Source organism: Leuciscus leuciscus (assembly GCF_965113295.1).
Source record: "Leuciscus leuciscus genome assembly, chromosome: 20".
NCBI classification, from domain to species: Eukaryota; Metazoa; Chordata; class Actinopteri; order Cypriniformes; family Leuciscidae; genus Leuciscus; species Leuciscus leuciscus.
The window spans coordinates 12,410,187-12,429,161 of NC_138744.1; the positions used below are offsets into that span (position 1 = coordinate 12,410,187).

General features: G+C 36.8%; 1 long non-coding RNA gene across 2 annotated transcripts in view; it reads right to left on the reverse strand.

Annotated features, from left to right (window-relative positions):
• LOC309483193 overlaps window positions 1–18,971 on the reverse strand; it is a 42,269-nt gene extending 23,298 nt beyond the window's left edge. For both annotated transcript variants that reach the window (XR_014200510.1, XR_014200511.1), the window contains exon 1: window positions 17,666–18,971. This is a non-coding gene — a long non-coding RNA (uncharacterized lncRNA). The remainder of the gene's footprint in view (window positions 1–17,665) is intronic.
• Between the last annotated feature and the right edge of the window lie 4 nt (window positions 18,972–18,975).

Consider the following 18,975-nt stretch of genomic DNA (forward strand, 5'->3'; position numbering starts at 1 on the left):
TTGTCAACTAAAATGTCCAACAGTGTATTTATGTAACACAGGAGATTTGTGTTATTTTTGTTATTTTGCTATTTTCATTTCCACCACATATCAAATCATATATTGTTTAATATCATTCTGTAGTGGAAATGATATGACACTGAACATTTTTGGAAATAGCTGACTTTTGTCTTACAAAAACATATCTCATTGCATGCATATATATATATATATATATATATATATATATATACACACACACACACACATACGGCATAAATACATATAATTTTTGCATGATTTGACCAAATTAAAAATGTTTTGAAAATAACATTCGGGTGAACAAGTGTAAATTTTTTCTTGAAAAAGCCTATTTACATAATTCACAGAGATATGAATTATTTTTCAAAGATATTAATATGATTTATGGTAAAATATGAAGTCATCAGAAACTGAGCCTTAAAAAAGGTCTACACAGGCTATGTAGGCCATAGTAATCCAAAATGGATTAAACAATAAAAAAAAAAAAGTGTATTAGTTATGCAGTGCAGAAAGAGGTTTCATCCAGGAAGGGACGGGGTCCAGATATGTGCTCCCCTCCCTGCTGGCTTATTAAGATCTTATATTGCTATTGTTCCATTTAACTATATTTTCCTGTTATCGTCACTTTATCTGTTCTTTAATAATTGAAAAGACCTATTTCACAGATATCTCTTTCTATTTAATTCTAGGGCTGACACATGCTCCCAAACGAGAGTTCACATTCAATCATTTGGAAAAATTACAAACTACTATTGTCTAGTCAGTGTTTTCTGTCCATTCCACCTGCTGCGGTTTTTGGAAGGGCTGTGAGTCAGAGCACCGTGTGCTTTGATTGAGAGCTAGAGGTAGAGGTATAGACAGCTAACTTCAAAGGTCTGTGTCTTTCAGCAGTGGTCCAGCTCAGCCCAACCCTGCAGAGTATACTGTGAATTAGTCAAATCTCCTTTTGAAAAACCTTGACCGTTATCACATGACTCAATTTCACAGTAGTGAAAGCTGCTGACATACATAATTACCATTCTGGGGATTAGCCATGCGTTTGCACTTGAACAGTGTTGACCTGCGTTAACACACACAAATGTGTCAGAACAAAAGTAAAAAAATATGGAGAAAAGAAAAGGACTTTCAAAGTGGCTGATGAATGCTTGTCTACGTTGTTATGACCAAAGTGTTCTTATGTGGTTGGGCATTTCAATGACAATCTAAAACTGCCATTTAAAGTAAATATATTTTCAAGGAAAATTAACTACTGTTATGTAAATATTCTACAGTGTCTACAATTCTACAAAATCTAATTTGGTAAGTGTCAGTTACCATATCCATACAGTGAAATTTTTAATTAGATAAAATGGTAATATAGGGGTGAATTCAGGATGATTGATCAATCAACCTGAATTCACCCTACTGTAAAATGCATGTTTTATTAAATAAGTGAAAGGTATGATTTACCTTATAATTTACTTTGAAAATCTATATTGTATTCAGCAAGATCATACAAGTTGGTGTACTTTTACAGTAAGAAAAAATGCTAAAATTATGTTATTGTTAGTAAAAAGTATGAGTCATCTTATGATTTTCCAAGATGTCCTTGCACGTTGCATTACATTTTATTATGATCTATTTAAATGTGTGGTAAATATAAATATATTTTTTTTAAATATGTGAAAATTTAACCTGATTTTTATTTGTATTTTTTTGCACATTCACCCATCCCCCTGCAGCCCGATGTTTACGGAACATGCTGGAACATTGCGCTTTCTCTCAGTTCTCTGAGAGAATTAAACACTAAATCAATACACCTGCACACAGACATCATTCGGTTTTCAATTACAACGACCTTGTGGATCACTTTCCCCAATGATTCTGGCAAACGCACACATAACACCTGTGAGGCTTTGCTCAGCCTTATATTTAATAGCAAAACAACATTTTTTATATTTAGTGTCATAAGATGGACAATAAAAGCATCGTCTTCAAAACGTCGGCCCACTGCTGGCCGGTTCCTGTGCAAAAAAATCTATCGACTGCAAAACAGGAAGACAAAAAACATCCAGATGAAAGTCTTTCCGGAAGTCTTTGTGGTGTGTATCTGTCAGAGAGGCGAGTGTAGTGTTTTACGTGCTGTTTGTTTCCGAGTGTGAAGGAGGCATAGGAACAGAGAGCCGGCAGCGAGAAACCTCTTCAGCTGCCAGTGTAAAGAGAGCCTTTGATAACACCGGCACACTCAGTACCAGCTACACTGACTATACTGAACCACTAGACACCGAGACACACGTGCCGTCACTGAAAGACACACAATCCTGTCATACTGTAGATATGGCCCAACATCATCTCCATAGAGACACTGGTAATGCGCTTGAGCGCCATTCAATGGGACTGTCCTCATGTGGGCGTCTCGCCTCAGTTTTGGGTTTTATCCCTGTCAATGTTCGTCTTAATCATTCCGAAGTCTGACCTCTGTCACGTCTTACAGCCAGCCACAAAAATCTCCTCTCTTCTCATCATGTCACTTTGCAGTTTTGCTCCTTTAGAGTGCTGATTCTCCATATGTGCATATCTGTCAAACATCTCTCTGGGTGGCACCACATCGCACCACACCCTGCTGATGCGGCAAGATGAACACAAAGACATGTTTAATGTTCGTTCTTCTTCTCCCGCTGAAAATGTATACAAGCAATATCAATTAATTGTTACCAAACCATGCTCTTTCACGCACTTGGTGTCGCATTTACTCATTCTCCTATATAAGCTGACAGTCTTTTTGTGCATATTCAGAGAATGTAGCTCTCAGCATAAACATGCGAAACCAATTTCTTCCAACGAATGCAGTTTAGTGTTCAAAGGAAGCCTTTCTCTGTGTAAAAAGCTCTGTCCCGTTGGCTATAATTGTAGAATTTACAAATCCTGACCTCCTGTGGAGTTTTTTTTTTTTTAACCAACACTCAGTATAGGTTACACCTCATTCAGATCAATAAAGGAACGTAAATGTAACGTAATGTGGCAGTACTAGTTTGGCTGTTTAAAGCATTGCAAGTTAACCTGGTCCTGTGATTCAATGTGGCAGCTCAGAGGAGACAAAAATGAGAGGTTTTGTTTTCATGGATTGGATTGTCAGGTCTTATAAAGAAAGATAAGCTCGGAGCTCCAGTAACATGGGACCAAATCCTCAAATGTGCTTTTGATGAAGACAAATGGTGGAAAGGCTCATTTAACCATCAGCATATAAAATAAGGCTCATTTTCGAGTGCAGTGTGGAGAAACATACATATTCAGTAAGTAACTGATAAATATTAAAAATTGCCCCAAAGTCTGCACGTGATTGGCTCATTATATTATACAGTGTGCACTATACATATTGTCATCATTCTGGAGAATAAACAAAAAGAGAAAGAAATGCTGGCAATGAAACACTGAGATACAAAGGGGGGAAAAAAACAATTACTGAGGATTGATGCTCTGTAATGTATGAAATCAGCCGTATTGATTTTTCTAAGTCAACCCTGGTTTAGTCTGTTAACAATCTTCACTGTCAAGAGGTGGAAAATAAGGTTCAGTTCTGTTTTAACTGGAACACTGGCACAGTCATCTTGACCTCTGATAAAAGCATTCGAAGAATGATTGTGTTTCACACAATTGTGTATCACAAAATAGTGCAAGAAAACGTGTCTTTTTAAGGAGTTGTCCTTGTGGTATACTCCGCATGCAAAAACAAACATATAGCGTGCCCAGTGTTGTCCAATTCATGGGTAAAAGACTCTTATGAGCATGTTCTTTCTAACTAATCAAAAACAGTTCAATACATGAGAAAATGACTCTTATGAACAGGTTCTTTTAATGGCTTTGTGCAAAACAAGGCAGGCAGGGCAAGTCCCACAGAGGAGCTCCGGAAGGAAATAAGAAGGAGTGATGACAGTGAAGAATGAGAGATGACAAGACCTGGGACATTTATGTTGTGTTTTATGTTTATATGTGGCAGTCGTCCATAAGGTGCTGCCACTTTACTTTCATTTTGTTGTTTATTTTATTATTAATGTTATGATTAATATTCGCCGGTTCCCGCCTTCTTCTTCTTCCCTTAACTTGAACATTGTTACAGACTTGTTCAAAAATACACTCAGTAGTTATAGGACTTTACGGGTTTGAAAAATTCTAACGCATCCTTCACTGAATGAACCCGCTGAATCCATATAATCCAGTGAACAGATATTGTTCTCATTCCATTGCACCTCACAACATTATTTAATTTTTAGTGTCTATCTTGAAAATGGTTATCAACTTCAAATTAAACACATCTCTTTCCAAAAACAAAGCAAATAGTTAATCAAATGCATGGAATTTAACAGGTTGGATTCACTACATGCCCAGAATTTCTAATGTGTGTGAAATGCCAACAGGGGGTATTTTCATGGCAGTGCCCATGAACTAGTCCTCTGCACTGGCACAGTGTTTGCTGACTACACTAACTCTCGCGCTGTGGGCCAGATGGCAACACATGTTTGCAGAATACCGCAATCATGTTGCTTGGTCACGATGGCCATGGAGACATGCAGACCACCAGCTGGTAATCAACCAGATGCCCAATCACATCATGGAATAATAGTTAGATGTTGGGAATTTGCGTACAGCTCTGATGATTAAATCTTCTTTGTTTAGCAAGTAGTTTATCGGCAAAGTTGATTCTTGGTGTCCCTTTTTTTGTAATGCATATCCAAACAGTTTGTTTAAACTGGATTTCCTGTGGCCTTTGTCTTGATTAACATGGTCACATCAGGTTTGTGAGGCTCATCCAAGCTCTGCAAGCCGTCTCTCAATCCATCATCTCTCCCAACACCTGTTCGTCGTTCCTCCATGTTCATGATAAATCTTTCTGTCTTTCTCGTTCACTGCTGCTCATCCATCCATCTCTCCGTTTCTGCTCCCTCGCTCGCGTTCCCCATGCTGGGTCAGGTCTGAGAGGTCTGAGTGTGCGGTTGTTAGCTGATGCCCTTTGCAGAGCAGCGGGGTTCTGGCCCATCTGCCCGTTTCAGCTCTTTACCCCGTCTACTGTCAGAAAGCAATGCACTCCAGATGCAACTGCTGTGACTGCTGAGCCCTCTGAGCCAAAATGGCTGCCAAGGCTCAGAGCCCTTGGTGGAAGTTGATTCAGAAAATGATCCAAGACCAGATTACTCTATGCAAACTCCAAACCTACAGATGCACAAAAGGGATCTAACCCAACGGAAAAGGTAGTTTTGTCTTGATTTGGATGTGGAGGCAGTGACAACTTTGGCAGTTGCACGAGGATACTACGACTATAAATCATGTTCTTTGAGGTTAGAGACCCAAAAAGAACACATTGTTGTCTCCGTTTTCTTTTCTTTTTTTTAATGCAACAATGACATATGATGACAGGATAGCATGGCGTTTGTTTTCTAATGTTGTGCTAGCACCTGATGGCTAAATGCCATGTGCACCACTATTATAAAGCCTGGATCTTAAAAGCATGCCAATTTATGAGGGAGAGCAGGGATTTTAGTGTGTATGGTATATGTCATCGTCCAGTGTGAGCTTGGAAACGCAGCGGTGTAATTGCTCCATCCACTTGAGTACATGTGAGATGACACATAAGCTCCGATGATTAAAAGATAAGATTTCAAAGACAACTGTTTCCCGCTCAGGCAGCTTTTAACTGAGGTGCCAGTGAACTCATCTGAGCCAAATGTCCTTCCTTTTTACTCTCTCCATTCCAACAAAATCTACTGCCAAGAATAGACATAAAACACCCATCTTATTTACCCAGCTATATTTACATCCTGAAGGCAGGTCCATATTATTACAATGTACAGTTGATAGTATACAATAAGCAGCACCATTCCACCTCCTCAAATTGAAAAAGTTTTAAGTCGTCCATAAATCTTTGGAAGTCACTTGTAAAACGAATAAGTATTTATAAATCAACTTGTCCATGACCCTTTTACTTTCTCTTTTCCACATTTCCATCTCTTCTCACCTCTATATATGGAAGCATGTTTTTTTTTTGTTTTTTTTTTAAAGAGTAACTAAAAATGTATATCTTACATTTGGGATGTTTTATCTCAGAATAATTTTATATTTCATTATTGTAACTTTATTTCTCATAATTTAAAATTGCATCTGTAGATCTCACAATTGTGTCTTTTTTAAATCTCAGAATGACTTTATACAGTATCTCATATTGTTACTATTTTTCATTATTCGTATAGTTTTTTAAATCTCACAATATCTTACGATTGTCACTTTATATCTCACAATTTAGATTTTTTTCATAACTCTGGCTTTACAAAATGGCAACTTTGCTTGTTTATTTCTCAAATTTATGACTTTTTCCAATACAGCTATATTTTACTGTATATATTCATAATTGTCACAATCTATATCTCACAACTGACCATTTATTTTGATTGCGACTTTTTTGTAATGGTGACTTTTTTCCCTCACAATTGCAAGTTTATTTCTTCAAAATTTTTACTTTTTATCTCATAGACTAGGCTATATTTTATATATCTTAGAACTGATGCTTTAAATATCACAACTGTGACTATTTTTCATAATTGTGACTTTTTTTTATTATCTCACAATTGCAAGTATCAAAATTATGAATTTATGTCTCACAATATGACAATTTCTTGTTTTAAACTTTATCTCATTTCCCTTTTTTATTTTTAACTCTGAGTTGGAAACGGATTTCCATAAATATTTGATTCCTGCTATGTCAGTTCACCTCTTTCTTTTTCACATAACACACTCTTACCATAATGACAGGCATAAGTCAATAAAGCTCTCTCCCAACAATCAGTGTGTTCGACCAATATAAAGAGCCCTGATATAATGAAACAGAGATTTTAATAATTCAGAGTATTTCCCTAGTGGGACACCTGGTTTGTTCGTTTAATTTCATACACCTGACACTCATTCCACATTAACACTCCAGAATACTGTTGCCTGATTTCTGAGTTAAGCCAGTGCTGACAGCCGTTTAATTTGCCCTGGGAAAGCTCTTGGAGAAACCGTCTATTAATTATAGGAATCAATCAAAGAGCTCTTGGCCAATTGGCCATGCCCAATCCAGACTGATGAGAGGAACGATCGATGGGTCCACAACGCTGCCTCCTTCAGATCCCATGAATCAGCACCTGTTTGAAAGCTGGAATAAAACATTAAGATGTTTTTTGTGAAGAAGACAGAGTGCTGGAGTGTACAGAAACAGTGACTAACAGTCTGTTCTTTGAACGATTGTCTAAATGACATAAGGAAGACGAAACTTCCCTGATTTAAGACAAAGGATTTATAATACCAGATTGAAGCCCGTTGGCGGTACAGGAGGTTATCAGTAGGGCTGCTTTATAGATTTCATTGCCTCCGAACTGATTTAACTTGTTCCCATAAGGCTTCCCAACTGCACAAAAGCTCCCATTTCTATCAGTTTCCTTCTAGATTACATTAAATATAAATCTAAGTTTTTGCAAATGAGGTTTATCTAATCACTGAGAAATGTTGCTATGTGTTGACCAGGAAGGATTCACAGTTTGTCCTCTCTGTGCAAGTTTTTCATTCATTGTTCTTGGTTTTATATATATTTATGCAAGGAAGGTTTTTTCAAGGCCATTATGCTAAGTGCCATAATGTAGGTCCCCTGTAGTATCCCAGGGTTAAGTGCCTTCCCCAACGCTCAGCCAATGGTCAAACGAAGGGCAGGGACATTAGAACAAACGCTCATTTTGAGTTAAGTCAGCATGATGGGATGCCCTAAAGGGAGTTTGAACCACAACCTTCCCTTTACTGCTTTAGAATTGTTACCCACTCATTTAACACCTTTTTACATATACACACTCGCATCAATTTATGCCAGCACACTCTTCACCGAGTTCCCACTGCAAGCAGGCAAATGGTTCTCAAAGGTATAGGCACTTTTAGTGTCCAAGAAAAGAAAAAAACATGTTTAAAAAAACCTTACTGTTGCACAAAGCAGTCCTGTTATACAGTCTGAGTGTTCTCTAAGCCTAAAGGAGCTCTCACTTTTATCACAGCATGTGGAGACTTTCATGGTGATGCCTTTTTAAAGCACTACAGGTGCTGCTAGGCAGGATTGTAGAGTTGCAGAAAAGCATCAAATTATGACACATAATGGAAAAGAGAAACGCATACTTTACAGACATTTTCCCAACTTTGTCTGGTTTAAAATCAGCATGAATTGTCTGCAACTCATTTCACTTCAGTAATCTGACATATAGCTGAATTGAACAAGATATTGAATAAGTAAAAAAACTAAAAAAAATACAGGCCAAGTGTGAATTTGCTGAAACAATATCAATAGATTTGGATATATTGGTTAATTTTGAAAAGAAAAGTTGTTTGTGTTGGCTATTGCAACTATTGCCTATTTTCCTTAAATTTTTCATATTCGTTTTGAGACACAAGCCAATTCTGAACTTTTGGAACTGTTTATATATTTATAATAGTATTATTTATGCATGGAAACCATTTTAAATTAGAATAAATGTGCACAACTGACTGTCTTAGTAAAGATTATAATAATCACTATTAAAAATAAATGATAATGGATCAGTTTGATGGATTTTTGGTAATATATATCAAATCATTAAAGAAACAAGAAAGTTTCATTTGATTAGAGGAGTAAATAGAGAATTTATTGCCATTATTTAGTCTCTTAATGTACCTTTCTTGTCTTATTTTTAATAAATCATCAGTGCATGTTGTTCCAAAGAAAAAAAAAGTAGTTTATCTTCATCATTTTAACCCTATGGTGTAGCAGTTTATGTTCTAATGATAATGGCTTTCCTTATTATTTTCTCCGTTAGACTAGTTGTTTGCCATAAAAAAGCTTCAATAACAAAATTATAAATAAAGAATATAAAATAATGTATTTTCTTTGAAATTACATGCACTGATGACTCATTAACAATAAGACAAGAAATGTACATTAAGAGAGTAAATAAGGGCAATTTTGATTTTATGTTCAAAAGCCTGAGCCAATTAAAGTTCTGCTTCGTGTATTTCAGTTTGGCTCTCTGCCCAGTATTTTGAATGCCACCCTGAGTACCTGAGCAGGACCTGAGTGTGTGTGTGTGTGTGTGTGTGTGTGTGTGTGTGTGTGTGTGTGTGTGTGTGTGTGTGTGTGTGTGTGTGTGTGTGTGTGTGTGTGTGTGTGTGTGTGTGTCTAAAACTATCTTTTGTGAGGATAAAGTGAGGACATTTTGGCCAGTCCTCACTTTCTGAGACCCCTTTAAAGGCCTGTTTGAGGGTCAAGACTTGGTTTTAGGGATAAAGTTATAATTGGGTTAAGGGTCAGTTTAGGGTAAGAGTTCAGGTTAGGCAGTTAGTTGTGATTGGTAGGGTTAGGGCAAGGAGCTATTGCATTGTGTCAATGAATGTCTTCACAAAGAATTTGTGTGTGTGTGAAGCAGCAGGTATTTAACATGGCACTATAACTGATGGTCATTGGCACTGATTATCCCATCATGATCTGAAGACACTCATGTGATTACAGAGGTGATTTTTGAAAAGCAAGTGTCACCGCTGATTATAATCCAGCACTAAAGACCGGTAGCGTAAGAGTCAAAGCACTGTCCCTCTCCCAGACCTGTCATTTAGATAATGAGATGAGAGCGGTGGGCGTTGTGAATTCCAAGGAAAGGATATTCGCATATTCTTTGACCTTGACTGCAAGCACCTAATGCATTTTGAGGATAGAATGCATTTTTCACTTAAAATAATAACGCAATTCCATGTCACGCATCCTGAATGTCATTCAGAGTAATAATTCATTTTCACACCTAAAGATCTCAGTGCCCTTGATATTTTGACTGATGGGTGTCAGTGTGAGTCTCCATGTTAGCGGTAGCCTAACTGATGATTTTGATCCTAAATGTTTCAGCTAACAGGGACAGTTTAAGCACCACAAAACAACTGGTACCTTGTGAATATTGTAGGCCCTATGTTTAAAGTCACCATAAAATAAAAAATAGCAAGTCTTTTTGTATATATATATAATAGTGCTTATTATAAATTAATTATAATCGCAGCTATGCCAACTTTAATATCTTATCAACAATTGTACTGAAGAGAAAATTGTGGTTAAAAACTTTTATTTTGTTACAAAAAAAGCCTGTTTCAAATAAATGCTTTTGAAATTTCTATTCTTCAAAGATTTCTGAAAAAAGATACTGAAAAAAGATACGATTGAAATAAACAGTGTTTTAAGGTTTTTAGGCCTACAGAAACGTAAATGTAAAATAACGTTGCACTTTATAAATGAAATATAGATTACAAATATTATTACTAATGTCACTTTAAGAGCTGCACGGATCTAATATACTGTTATGCATTTTCTTTGCCAACTTTTTACGTTCACTAGACAAAACAGATTTTTGTGTGTATTTGTCCGTTTAGCAACTCAGTTTAGCGCGAAAATCTTCTTTCGCTTGAATGGTTTAAAATCACATTAAAATCACTTTTTCTATGCGTGTGCTTTGCATGTGTGTGCAGCAAAGAAAACAGCGCGCACGTCTTCTTGCGCTTAAATTATTTTAAGTCATATTAAAATGCACACAAAAGAATCAATAAGAAATCGAATTTTAATTTTAGAACAAGTAGCCTATCCAATTCCTAACCTTAAGTATTTGCTTCCAGAATTGGAATTTGATTCCCAACCCTTTAGTCATAGTTTTGTCTTTTGATGAAAGACAAAAACAAGAACATATAGGTTTTTTAGTCAATAATTTATGTCAGATTCACTCATTTCAGATCATTTCTATACTGTAAGTAATATAATATTAAAATACTGTAAATTCTTCATACTTTCGTTATTCTTGTTTAATAGAAAGAGCATATTCACAAAATGACTTACACATTCTGACTAGCAAGGCTACATATTTTTTTGATCAAAAATACTGTAAAATAGCAATACTGTGAAATTATTAGACAGTATACATAACAATTTTATTACAAATATTATTACAATTTAAAATGACTGTTTTCTATTTTAATACATTTTAAAATGTTAACTTATTTCTGTCATGGCAAAGATCATTTTCAGCAGTCATTACTCCAGTCTTCAGTGTCACATGATCCATCAGAAATCATTCTGATATGTTGATTTGGTGCTCAAGAAAAGTTATGTTTTTATCACAGTTGAAAACAATTGTTTTGCTTAATATCTTTGAGAAAACTGTGATATATAACTTCAACTGTATTTATTTGTGCAATTGCTGATTTTTTTCTGTAATAATGCTTGAAAGTTATATTACGGCTAGTTTTTTTTGCTGTATTTTTAAACCATAGGTAAAAGTTGCTTGTGTAAGTGTTCTTTAGCCTGTTGATTTTTGTTTGGAATAAGATTTAATGTTTTGGAATAAGTCTTTGAATAAATGTGAATGATATCTACATTTTTTTTCTTCTTTTTTTCTTACCTTATTGCAAATGAAATTAGGAATTTGTCAGAATCGTAATCTTTAAAATTCAAATGATACCCAACCGTACTAAAACAAAGAAACTGTAGAAATTGTGAATAATCTTAAACAGGGGGAGAGTGTGACAGTAGGGAGGAAAAGTGCAGGGAGGGGTTGATGGAATCAGTAGGGGGTAAATATCAATGTGTGTGTGTGCGTGTGTGTGTGCGTGCGTGTGTGCGTGTGTGTGTGTGTGTGCCTCTAGAGGTACGGTTTTCTACTTTGATCTGTTCACTTGGCCCACATTAAGAGGTGGAGAGAGAGGTTAAAGCTTTGTTCATGGTGTTTTTTCAAGATAAACACACATACGCACTGTTTATCAGCATATAGCCTATCCCTTCAAGTTTGAATGCTTGTGTATGTAATTTTTATAGAATTAGGCAAGCATGTAATCACTAAGGAGATGTATGTATTTATCACAAACAATAAAACCCTCCTCGGCCCCCATCCCCTGCAAAAACATAAAGCACTCCCCCCGGAAGCGGACAAACAATAGGACCGCCTTTCATGTACCGGCGTATGTGTGTGAGCCCCTGAGATACGGGATAGTTTCATAGTATATCGTAACTCCCACGTGAGAGAGGAGGAGATATTGATTGCTCTGAACTGCAGAAATTTTCTCCCTTGTATCTTTCATCCCTCTCTCACTTTTTCCCTCTGCCTATTGTTGACCTTGTAAAAACACTTTTTCCCCAGGCTGGAAATGAGATGTCCAAATTCAATCTGGGTGCTGACAGGCAGTGTTTGGATATAACAGAGTAGGATGGAGGCAGGCAGGCCAAGGCATTGTTGCATCACAATAGCTTTACAAGCTTTTGAGTGCGCTGTGGGGGAGATGTGATGCCACTCTAAACATTGCCATCTGCTGGAGATGACAGACATATCCTTAAGACTTTCCTATTATTAAAGTTACCATGAAATCAAAATTGACAATTCTTATTTTTTTTTATCACATTGTGGTATTTATAATAAATGATCCATTAACATCATGTTTTTTTGTTTTGTTTTTTATAATCTTTAATCAAAGTAACTTCCCCTGCCTCTTGCAATGACATCTCTTCTTGTCTCTGATGACGTTTTTACTGGCACAAGAGCAGGACAACCTGTCACTCAGCAATTATAGCAAACAACAATGATCCAATCAATTCCCAATGAACAAAATCAAGTCCCACCCTATATTTTTTTCTTGTTTTAAAAGCTGTTTCAATCGGATATACACCATAATTTAAGACGACTAAAATATAAATATGAATATAAAGCTCAAGATACAAGACAAAATACAAGATTACAACATCTTTTTTGGTTAATTAAGCTACAGAGTTGTTGGTCACAAAGAGGTACTCTATATAATGACCTACCTGGAGAAAACTATCTGTCATTGGTAAAATATCGACTATAGCCTATTAATAATTATAGTTCTGGTCCTTGAATTTGATTTGTCGAGGCACTTTCCGAGATCATTCCATATCATTGCGATTGTATTTGCGTGTTCCAGACATTCTATCAATCTGTTATTACTGTTGGGGATTTTTATGGTGACTGTTTCTGTAGGTTAAGGCAGGGTGTCCAAACCTGTCACACCTGTCTGGAAGTTTCTAGTATGCCTAAGACCTTGATTAGCTGGTTCAGTTGTGTTTAATTGGGGTTGGAGCTAAACTCTGCAGGGCAGTGGCCCTCCAGGAGCAGGATCGGACACACCTGGGGGTTAAGGTGTGGTCACATTTACTGCCGCTCTTGGAAGTATAGGTGGCGAAACCCAGTCATTTTAATAGGAATCCATGTGATCAGGAGTTTCATGTGAGGGCGAAAAAGTTCCCCACGCAGATTTCGCTTGTGTTCAAGTTGGTCGAACGAACATTCACAGCGTTTACCAATAGAAAGCTGCTTGGTTCAAAAGTGACTTTGTGAGCTTCATGCTCTACATATTGACAATAGACTATATTGACCTTTTTTGCCCACAAAATCTCACCGAAAGTTTGCTAATGTGACTGAACCTTTATATTGATACCAACCTATGATGACAAGTGACCGTATTTATGAGTGATTAATTCATTCAGGAATGATTCATTTGAATACTCAACCGATTCCTTTAAACATGGAGGCTGCATCCGAAATTGCATAGGCTACTCTCTTGAGTAAGACCGCTAAAAAAGTATGTTCTAGTATGAGTAAGTGTAGTCGAGACATACTATGCCTTGTTGTTATTATCTCCTACCAACTGTTGCGTTGCTTCACTGCCATTCACAAATCCTCCCTTGTGGCCTCATGGAGTAGTAAAGTACCCATCATATGCACACTTCAGAATCTCCCCGGAAGCAGTAGGTCATCCGGGTACTGTTTGACTACTCTTTTAAAAGTATGGCTAACGTTACTGAGTTCGGACATCTGTTGCCACATAATATCTAGTCTATAAAACTCGTCAAAACACAACAAGCATATCGGTGAGGACACTCGTTTAAACAGCATACACACACCAGTCCCGGATATTTGACTGCACGTCACATTGTTTACATTATTGATACTTAAATCGTAATGCAACGGACCGGTCTATGGGACATAAACTAAGCCTTTATTAAGGGTTATTGGGCTGTTTACACGATACATAAAAAGAGCCTGCACAGCGACAGGAAATAGAAATTAACACACACAAAAAACCGCCAAGTGCCCACCTTACACAAGATTGACCGTGGACTTGCGTTCAGGAGTAGAGCGGACAAAATCTTTTTTATTTTATTTAATTTTTTTAGAGCGGGCGAATTCTTAGCACACTGCAACGGTCACAATGACGTCACACTCTGCGCGTATGTTTTTAACACAATTAAACATATAAATAACACTTTTCTAATAGCCCACTTAAAGTGTTTATTACAAATAAATTACCCAGATAGCAAGCACAGTTGGGCCGATTCCGGCTGAAATGCGTCAATGTTGGGCCTGGCTCACTGTCAGTGTAGTTACGCTAAAAATAAATAAATGTAAATGAACAAAAAATTGTGTTGCATTTACAATCCTGTGAAAACCGCACCCCTACTTCCCGTGCCCTTGTCTACTGTTTTAACCTACACTGTAAAAAATGTGGCTGCGATTTAGTTATAACAACTTAAAATTGGTTGAGATAACTTAAATATCCAACTTAACTAAAGTTAACTAAACTTACTATTTTAAGTCAAGCATGAACACATACTTTTTAAAGTTGAAACAATGTTGGATTTTAAGTTGTAATAAATAATCGCTGCATGCAGCCTGATTCATTCAGGAACTAGATAGCCACTGCATCATTCACTCAAGCAATTCATTCAAACACACTGAATCAATCTGGAACGAAGCATCATTGTCACTGTGTGTTGCTCAGATGTGCGATTCAGCTTGGAACTATTGTTGATGGCGGATCAAAGGTAGAGCGAGGCTAACTGGCAATATTGAGGCAATAGGCTATTAACATTTGGTTTATTAAATTGATAGTAGGCTAATGAACCTGCAGTGTGTGTATTTACGGCTTCTACCAGCAGGAGCTAACAAGGCCAGCGAAACTCTGACCCTTGGTTGATTGCATCATAAATGTATCTTTTTTGTGTCATTGTTTTCATGAACAAACCCCTATCATTTCACCCTGTCTCTTCCATTCTACCTCGCTGGACTAGAACGATCTGTATGGCTTCTCTGGGCTTTGAATGATTCTGTCTGAATCAGTCGTGCTCAGCTGTGTAATCCCTCTCTCCGTTGAGCAATTCATCTTTATCTCACTCCTCCAGTGTGTGTGTGTGTGTGTGTGTGTGTGTGTGTGTGTGTGTATGGGTGTATGCTCTTGCAGGTTCCTGCAGCATCTGTCAGCATGTGCTAGCCTTTCCGCTGAACAGAGCACTTTGAGCTGCCTTTGTAAGACAATATGCAGTCATATAGCCGAGGCATATGCATTATAGATTACCCCTCATAAATAGACAGACAGAAAGAGAGGTGGGAAAGAATAATTTTTTAGGAGTTCATAAAGCTTCACATTTTCCATGTATTTGCATTAGATATTGAAAGTTGTATGAAAGACAGACGAATGGAATCTACTGGAAATAATGAGCTGATTATGACATTTTCATTTAAAATGTCTGCCCTGAATTAATTATCTCTCTGACTGGAAATTTGAGAAACTGTAGTATTTTGATACCATGTATATAAGCAAACAAGGAAAGGATTCACTGAATGAATGATTTAATACATTAATGAACACCTTAAATTGTCTATGAATCTTTTTAATTTCTCAGTGTGCTCATTTGCCCCAACTTAACCTCAATAACTCAGAATGTTAAACTGGTCGTCAAAGTAAGGTTTTCTGTTAAGTAATAAATAAATAAATAAATAGATAGATAAAAAGAAAAGAAGCTTCTTCTGTATCATTATGTATGTTTGTCAAAATTGTATTTATTCAGGTGGGAAGAGAGAACAGGAAAGGATAGAGTGAAGAGGTGGAACAGAACTGAGAAATCTTGCATACCACACTAAAACTGGCACTGCCCACATCAGTGCGACAGCCCAATGTTTCAGACCACTAAGCCACTGCATTTTATTTTTGTCATAAATGTAACATAAAAGGCAACACATGACATTTTGACAAGGAACATTTTTATTCTTTAGTTCTTTAGTTGAGTAACAAGTTACTTATTTGATTATAGGTGACCTTTGAGATATATATGAGTTATGACACCTCTTGTGATAGTTTGTAAAACATTTTATTAATGTAAATAGAATGTACATGGTCACGGCGTACTAGATCTGCTATGCTGCTGCTGTACGTGCCAAGTACGACTTTTTCTTCTAAATGCTCGGAACATAAAATTAATGGGAACATGCTGATATAATGATTAAGCAAGCAGACCATATTCACATATTTTATATTGCACTGCCAGGAAAATTATAGCCTATATGCTGAACTTGAAGACCTCAAACAAACTGACCAAATGTAAAACCCTCTAATTTGGAGCTCTACAATTTGCAAGGAACGTAATTATTACCAGCACGAAAATAGATTCAGTTTTGATTCTGTTGTGATGGGTCACCATTTGCTAAAAATTCTGGAAGTTAAGTGGCGGTAAGGGCCTCAGGTGGAACAAGCCAATCCACAGGTGTGGTAGCTGGATAAACAGAAATCGTATTTCTATTCATGAGGCATGCACGCTCTCTCTGCCTAGAGACCTGTCCATCTCATCTCTGCTCAACAAAAAACAAACTGTGACAACACAATTATCAGTTTTTAATTAAACAAACATCAACAGAGCGTACACCGCGAGCGCTGAAGAAAGACAAAGTATGCCTGAGAGTTTTTACATGAATGTGTGTGTGCATATATTTTGGCAACCAGATACTTGTGGGTGAGATAAACGGTGACCAATAGGATAGGAAGGAAAATTAAAAAAAGTGGTTTCTTTAAAGTTTCAATTCAATTGTCTCTCCTAGACAGCTGTGATTCAAAATGGGTTATTCATCAACAAATGAAAATTCTGTCATCATTTATTCACTATCACGTCATTACAGATCTGTATGACTTCTTTTTATTGTGGAGCACAAAGATATTTTGAAGTTTTTTAAAAACGTCAATGAAATTTTGGCCCCCATAGACTTCCATTACAAAAACTGGTTCAAATTTTGTGTTCCACAGATGAAAGACTGGTTTGGAATGAGGTGAGGATGAGTAGATGATAACAGAACTTTCATGTTTGGGTGAACTATCCCTTTAATTCTCATCATTTTCAGATTCTTCTCTGGAAAAAAGAACAAAGTATCTCAACAATGTCAAACTGCTCAGATCAGAGATAAATTTATATTTTCCATTTTCAATTAAATTTTAGGTGAAGTTTTATTGTTTTTGTTTTGTTTTTGTTAGTTTTGGGGTATTTTTTTTTTCAGTTTTAGTTTGATTTATTTTAATACATCTTAGAAAGTTTGTAAGTAATAAATACAACTAACTATAACTAGTCTATTTTTATGTCTCTACGAATTTTGTCAGAAACATCTGAGATAATTGCTATTCAAAGAAATATATCTAATCTAAGAACATCTGAGCAAAAACATTTTTCTCTGGTTTTATGGGTGGCATAATTACATGTTAATCTAATCATTTGTCCTTTGTCATAGTGATGTCACTATAGCAGACATTATTTCAAAGAACCAACCTGTCAGATGATCCGTGGGAGTGAGCAAGCTTGCGAAAGACAGAGACGTATAGAGAACGACAGCGATATCTGGAGTCAAGTCCTTGACTGAACCGCAAAAGTGCTGACACACGTGCCACCCCTGAAGTGTCTATCAGTCTGCCTGGGTCGCAACAGAGATAAACTAGCTTTCGGTCCCTAATGACTGAGTAAATGTGGCATCCCTGTGATAAAACATGACGTGCCACTACGCAACGCAGGAGTGAGTGATTTCAGCCTCACAACTTCATTACAAATCCAAGGACATGATCGCAGCCGGGCACATTCCTCCTCACCTCAGGCCTACACTACCAAACGCCCCTGCCAGCTTGCTCCGACAGCCCTGACAGAAGAGAGGGTCACAAGTCATGCGGCCAGGCATAAAATACAATCAACCTGCCACTGAAATGTATAGAATTAATCTTTCTCAGGCCCCTATTTCATACGGGGGCTCGCAGCCAAGTGAAACAAGCGGCAGTATCTTTACTGAGGGAGCCGAGAACGATTGCAGCCATTCAAACTCTAAAGTCGCATTTTGCTGCTGCTACCCTGGCCAGACTTTGAGTGTTTGAACTTACATCGATGCTGCTGACATAAAACGATCAATTATTAATTAAACACCTTTTTTTATACATTTTAGATGCACCGGAATCAAAAAATAACCTACCATCATACACCAAAAACTGGATGGCTGCACGCAACGCAGTCGTTTTTGCACTGCTCGGATACAGCATCCAAAAAGTTGCTTCTGAAATGTCTTTCTCACTTTGATTTACTGCAGAATGTTTTCTTGTAGTTTACTTTGCAACTTTGATAAGAGGGAGGGTGAAATGTTCTGCCTCGATGAGCACTGAGCGTCTTAGGTAGCGGTTGTCTGCACACCGCACATTTTCGAGCTTATTTCCACCTGTTTTTTTTGTAACTCCTAGAATAAACTGGGAATCAAATATTTTGGAATCACGCAAAATCCTGATCTCAACCATTACTTCCAAAATATCAAATTTACTAAGGTTCAATAGGCTATATTACAACATTGTGGTATATTTGTTATAAGCTATCCCTTTCAAAATATTAACAGGAAGATGGGGGAAAAAAACTTATACTGTTTGAAGATCCCAGATTTATTATTTTAACATGCTGTAGATTTTAGTAGTGCAATAACGTATAGTGAAACTGGTTATATACAAAAAAGTTGTGTTTTCATTAACTTGCATGTTATTCCAAAACAGAATGACTTTTTTATGTGAAACAAAATTAGATGCTAGACAGAATGGGAGGCTCAGTCACCAATC